The sequence below is a fragment of the Dioscorea cayenensis genome, chromosome 19 (assembly GCF_009730915.1).
Source record: "Dioscorea cayenensis subsp. rotundata cultivar TDr96_F1 chromosome 19, TDr96_F1_v2_PseudoChromosome.rev07_lg8_w22 25.fasta, whole genome shotgun sequence".
NCBI lineage: Eukaryota > Viridiplantae > Streptophyta > Magnoliopsida > Dioscoreales > Dioscoreaceae > Dioscorea > Dioscorea cayenensis.
This window is the reverse complement of record NC_052489.1, coordinates 4,078,953-4,086,041: the sequence shown is the minus strand read 5'-3', so window position 1 is coordinate 4,086,041 and position 7,089 is coordinate 4,078,953.

Below are 7,089 nucleotides of genomic sequence, written 5' to 3'. Positions count from 1 at the left end.
GAGCTCACTCACTCCAACCGATTAAAACTCGACCTTGCATAATTAAATTGGTCTCCAATTCCACTTAAACCAACTCAATTTAGGCTAAAACATTCTAAATCAACCTGAACCAACCTCAAATTCACTGAACCAAGGTCACTTTAACCAACCAGCCTTGAACCAATTCTAATTCTTATACAAAATCTCTTGAAACAGGTTGGTTCAATTGAACCCAATTCTGAATTGGTTCCCAAAGTCAATAGCCCGTAATCTGAACCAAGCCCAAATCAATCTCAACCAACTTAACCTAAATTCAACCCAACTCAATTACACATTGAGTCCAAATCAAATCAATCCTCTCAATTGGTTGCACCAAACCAATTCTTTACTCTCGTTCAAACCCAAATGAACCCAACCTACATCAACTTGGCTAGCCAAACCCATCTCAAATCCAATTGAATGAACTTGACTAATTCAAATCAAGCCCACTTCACTCGATTTGATCAAGCCCAACTCAACCAATTTGGCTAAACTCAACCAGTTAATCTCCACCCATTATCATCACCTTATTAATCATCATCATCAACTCAATTAACCAAGTCAAACCCTAATTCCGATTGCTACAATAATCTACAGTAAAACCAAGAATTTCTCCACCGTTCCAAGCAAGATCCATCTTAAATACAAGGGTTTTTTTCCAAACAAAATCATCTTATAACAACCACTTCATCCTCTCCATCAACACTTCTTCAAATTAACCACAGATATATACATACATCCAAATATACACAACCGAATAAACCATTAAAACTCTTTTCTTTTCTTTTCTCTCCTCTTTTTTTTTTCCCTCACAGAACACTATTGCAACCATTGAAGAAGAAGAAAGCCCATCATAAAAGCTAGCCATTTCCAAACTTTTTATCCCTAATTTGATTTCTGCTGAAATTCACTTTCAGTCCCTGTCAGGAAAAAGTTTTACAAAATGATTCATGTAAAGTCCCCAGCGGTCTCTGTGTCATAAAATAGTATTTCCAAAAGGTCCCTACAAACTTACCTTTCAGTCCTTGGTCTCCGGAAACACTTCGGATCAAACCTTTTTATTACTTGTGAACCCAAAATCTTTTATAAACTCTCACACTTAGGTCTTTATTCTTTCCACTTGGGTTTCTCAACAAAACTGCTCGACAGGAAATTCTTACTACAATTGATAATACCCTGAATATATTTTCCAACATGTATCTAAAAGTTCAGGGTATTACATTAACTCGTAATAATCCTCAAAATAGTCCCTCTATTAGAGTCAGTCCTTCTATTATGAAATGCGTCTATTTGGTTCCTCTATTTTACTCGATTGGGAAATGTCGGTCCTTACCCTAACGATCATCATTGTCCCCATCCATTTTCTCTAATGTGGCATCTACTAACACCGATGTTGCCACGTTTAATATAAAAAGACCAATGAATGGCTTAAAATATTAGTAAAGGTTTCCACGTCATTTCAGATCATGCTGATGTGGCATCCACTAACACCAACATGGAAACTCTTTATCAATATTTTAAGCCATTTATTGGTTTCTTTTATATCAAACGTGGCCACGTCGGTGTTAGTGGATGGCACGTTAGCGAAAATAGATGGTGACAAGAACAATTGTTGGGCATGGACCTATATTTCCCAATCAAGGAAAATAAAAAGAACACATTTCATAATAGAGGGACTAAAAGGGTGATTTGACAATAATAGAAGGATTATTGTGAGGATTACTCCAATTAACTCAATCGGTTCAAAAATTCAATATAGAGTCTTGCCTAGCGAATTATTTACTTACACAAATTCTATCCATGAATATATATAGTTTATATATGTCGATGAAATACATATCCCTAGCTACCTGAGGCGGTCAAGGGCGGAGCTAGGGGAAGGTGAAAAGGGCCATGGCCCCCAGGTTTTGTTTTGTTTTTTTTTAATTATATATATATATATATATATGAACGTCCCACTTTTCTACTATGACAGTATTCATAAGCACATGAACATTGTTCATATGAACAACATAAACAAAAGAGAATTGTTCTGCACTGTTGAGTCTATGCATAGAACTGTTGGATGTTCGTAGATTTTAAATCTACGAATGTCCCTAGAGGACACAACCTATATATATATACATATTAATTACATAATATAAAAAATATTTTTAGAAAAAAACATTTGTGAAAATTTATTGTTTAAAGGCTTATAACATAGCTGCACTTGGTGGACAATTAATTCTCAATCCGTGCTCATTGTTTAGTTTTTAATATTTTACAAATTGATTTATAGGACTCTTTTTGTGCAAAAGTCTATTATTTAGTCAGTTGGTTTTTTCACAAATTAATATATATAATCTAAACATATTATAGTTTTAAAAAAAATATTCGTAAAATTTTATTTTATTTTTTGACCTTTTGATATTTAAAATATTGATTATATAGTAACAAAAAAATTTTGTAAAAATTTATTTTTCACCAACTTGATTTTCAATAAATTAGTATATATATTAGAAAAATATTTATAAAATCTACTATTAATTTGCCTCATTTACTTTTTTACTTGTTCTTTAAAAGAAATTTTCAGTCCTCTCTAAAAAAAATTGCCCCCATAAAAAAATTCTCTGGTTTAGCCCTGAAAACGGTGGAGAATACAGCTCCTTCCACAGTAAATCCGGTGAACATGTGTAAATAGTAGTATTGTATAGTATTGCAGCATGAGGGATTTAAGCAAGTACTATTCGCCCACCATTCGAATGAGCACTTATTACTAAACCATCTAGTGGTTGTCTAACATTATAGATATTATGATATCTGAGCAATGGGTCTAATATTTCGTATAATTATTCTTAAAGTCTCCGGTAACCATCAAATTTTTCTCATAATATAAAATGTTTTTTTTTCTCATAATATGAACAAGTAATTTCATACACACCCATTACACCTCAATCATGCAGGGGTCAACAACATAATTTTCTGTCTCCAAGTCAAAAATGTATTGCTTAAAGCAATAGATTCCACTAAAACGATTTTAATATATATATATATATATATATATAGTGGTTATCCTAAATTCATAAACAATCAAAAATAATGAAAAAAAATTCAAAGTGAAGTCAGGATCTCTGAGACAAAAAAACCCATATCGTAATTAACTTTGTAATAGATGAAACACTAAAATTTCACCCACTAGTTCAACTATTGCTTCCTTAAGATTGCAGAGAAGGATGTAATATGAATGGTTATGATATTACTCTTGAATACAGGAGTTTTTACCACTGTTTGATACAAAAGAATTTTTTTTAATAAATAGACGATAAGCTACCCTTATTTAAGAGAAGTCACGGGTATGTATAGACGTGGAGCACAACTGAAAGTTGCATAAGCACTTGTGTCCTTACTTTACGTTGTGTGAATTTTAAAATTTAATTTGAGTTTTTTCTAAAATACGCCCTACTTAAAAAATCTAACACTAATAATATTAACACAATTTTACTTAATTTGATTCCCATAAAACGAAGTGTAAAATTTATAGAGTTTGATAAACTTGCTTTGATTCATACAGAATTACGAAAACCAAATGAAAACAAGTACTCAACGCAAAATGTTTTTCCTATATGTTTTTCCCAGTGAAATTATTGGTTTGTGAGAAAAAAATTGCAGAACTTAATGCTTATTTTAAATGTTATGAGAAAATGTATACAATAAACAATGTAGATATTATTCTGGCATCTCAAAGAATTTCTAAAACTTTTAGAATTTTTATACAATTTATGTTGTTATAAATGATTTTAAAGATTTTAAAGATTTTAATTATAATGTTATATCTATCAAAAATGTATCAAAGGTCTTGCAATCCGAACAAAACCACAACAAAAGAACACTATATCTAAAGACAACCACCTACCAGCAAATCTCAAGTCACTAACCTAAAATAATAAAAAATATAATCGACTTATATAATAATCTTAGATCATAATAAATAAAATAAAAAATACTAAATTTTTCGCAAAAAACCCCTCAATGCAAAGATAAATTCTACATGGTGCGAATGGATAATTAAAGAAAAATGAACACTTGTAATACTTTAGTTACTTAAATTTTTACCCATAGCTTAAGACCTAATAAATTAGAATAAAATACAATATATATATATATATATATATATATTAGCACCAATAAACGAAGCTCAAAGAGTATCCTATTTACTGCAAATTTATCTCTCAAGTCTGCTCAAATTTAAAATAAAAAATTATAAATTTTATCTTGCAAGAATTGGCTATTATTATAAAAACAAAGTAAAAACCTTTGTCTAGGGCTGTAAATGAGCCGAGCCGAGCCGAGCTTTGCCTTGTTCAAGCTTGGCTCATTACTATTTAATCAAGTTCGAGCTCGAGCTGAGCTTTCTTCGAGCTTCATTTTTCATGTTCAAACTTGGCTCGTTACTATTTTAACCGAGCTCGAGCTCTAATCGAGCTTATTTCGAACTTCATGCTCGAGCTCAACTTGTTAAAAAAATTCGAAGCTTAGACTTGGTTTGTTAGCTTGATTAAGGCTTGACTTTTTTTTTATACTCTATTTTTCTATTTAATAAATTATCATTTAAACCTTATTTAATGAATCATTACCAAGTGTGACTCAACTCGATTTAAGTTTGAGGATCATTTTAGTAAAAGAATAATTTAAGCTTGTTTATGGAATCATTAAGGTTTGAGTTCAAGCTTGTTAAAATATTCATTAAATAAGTTAACAAATAATTACAATAATAACAAAATAAACATTGTGATGTAACTATCTATAAATATTTTTCTTTTGTAATATTATTAACGATCCGGTAAATAAGCTTGTTCATGACACTATAAATGATTATATTAATGATTGTTACAAATAAATTTGTAAATGATACTATAAACGCGCTTTTAATTATACAATAAATGAGTTGTTCACAAGATATAATGCGCCGAACTTGGTGTTGTTCAGGCTTGGCTTGTTTATCTTACAAGCTCATTTAACTTAATGAACTAGCTGACCCGAGCTTTTAACGAGCTGAGCTTTCGAATAGTAGTTTAGAGTCCTATATGTGTGACTCAAATTGACAACAATGACATAGTCACATATACACCTTAATATACATATACATACATATATATATATATATAAACGAGCTCACAACCGAGTTTACAAACGAGCTTGCTCATGAGCTTGTTCATGAGCTATTTCCCGAGCTAAAACGAGCCGAGCTTTCAGCTGTTCAAGCTTGGCTCATTTAATAATCGAGCTTGAAAATGATGTTCAAACTTGGCTCGTTTACAATATGAGCTGAACACGAATAAGCTCTTATCGAGCCGAACACCGAGCCGCTCACGAACAGCTCGGCTCAAATACACCCCTACGGCCAGTGGCGGCGCCGGGGTGTGGCGAGGAGGGACATCCGCCACACCCTCCACCGGGAAAAAAAACCCTGAGGATTGAGTTGTGCATCTAGACTTCATGATTTAATCTCAGCCATCCATGCTTCTCTTCATTCTCTTTTCAGTAGCTGCCTCGAACTAATGCCATTCCACTTGATCAAATTCATCACGACCCTTGATTGATTTTTCGGTCACAACTCAACGAACAAAAAGTCCATCCACTTGCCTTGCCTCGAACTAAAAGCTATCCATCCATGATGATTTAATCTCGACCATCCATGCTTCTCTTCATTCTCTTTTTCGATGAGTCGCCTCGAACTAATGCCATTCCACTTGATCAAATTCATCACGACCCTTGATTGATTCTTGGTCACAACTCAACGAACAAAACGACCATCCACTTGCCTTGCCTCGAACTAAAAGCTATCCATCCATGATGATTTAATCTCGACCATCCATTCTTCTCTTCATTCTCTTTTTCGATAGGCGCCTCGAACTAATGCCATTCCACTTGATCAAATTCATCACGACTCTTGATTGATTCTTGGTCACAACTCAACGAACAAAATGACCATTCAAACACCTGAAAACACCTATTACCCTTCTACTCAAAACTAAAGACACCAAGACAATGAGGCAAACACTAATTTGCTTAAGGGTGTATTGAGTCTTGATCCTTCCAACAACTTTGCTCGTTTTTGATCATCATGAAATACTCCATCTTGCTAGATTATACTCGAAGATTTCTCTCTCTCGAGCTTCGTCGAGCTTCACTACCAACTTGAACTCTACATTGATCTCTGTAAGAGGGATCCAGATTTCTATAATCTTGTTGATGTTGGAGCTCTTGCAATAAAGATGGTGAAGCATAAATATCATATTTGTTTTCCTTTGGTGTATCGACTCATTGAGCTAGCATTGATGTTACCAGTTGCCACAACTACTGTTGAGAGATGTTTTTCAGCAATGAATGTTGTGAAGACCGATTTAGCGAACCGACTTGCGGATGAACTACTCGTCGATTGTTTGGTGTGTTACATTGAGAAAAAAATATTCATTAGCATTGATGAAGAAACAATTATGCAAAGGTTTCAAAAGTTGGCATCTCGCAAAAACTATTTGAAACCTCTCAAAGTTCCGGTGCTTGAAGTACTCCATTGGTTAGGAAAAATTAGTTGTTATTCATGTACTTGTGTATAATAATGAAGTTTTTTTGAATTAATTTGACTTTCTTGTTATTGAATAGATCAATTAACTTTTGATATGTTTTTTATGTATTTATGTTTCATGTTTGTATGCCAAATTTTTTGTTGACCGGTCGGAATATTTATTCGGCGGCTGGAAATTTTTTTTTCCGTCAACTTTTGCCCCACCCTCTGACGAGTCCTGGCACCGCCACTGCCTACGGCTTTGTCACCCTTTTCTTCTCCCTCTGACAATACTCCCACCGGTCAAAAGCTGACAATTCAGCCAAAAAAAATAAACAAATAAAACTCCTATGTTTTATTTGATTAAATAAATCATGGCTTATAGATGAAGTGGAGGATGAATTCTAGTCACCTAAGAAATAAAAGCAACACTAACAAAATAAAAGTCAAATATGGGAACAGACATCTCAACAAAATGATTCCTAAGTTAGGTTAAGATTTATCTAATAATAATAATAATAATAATA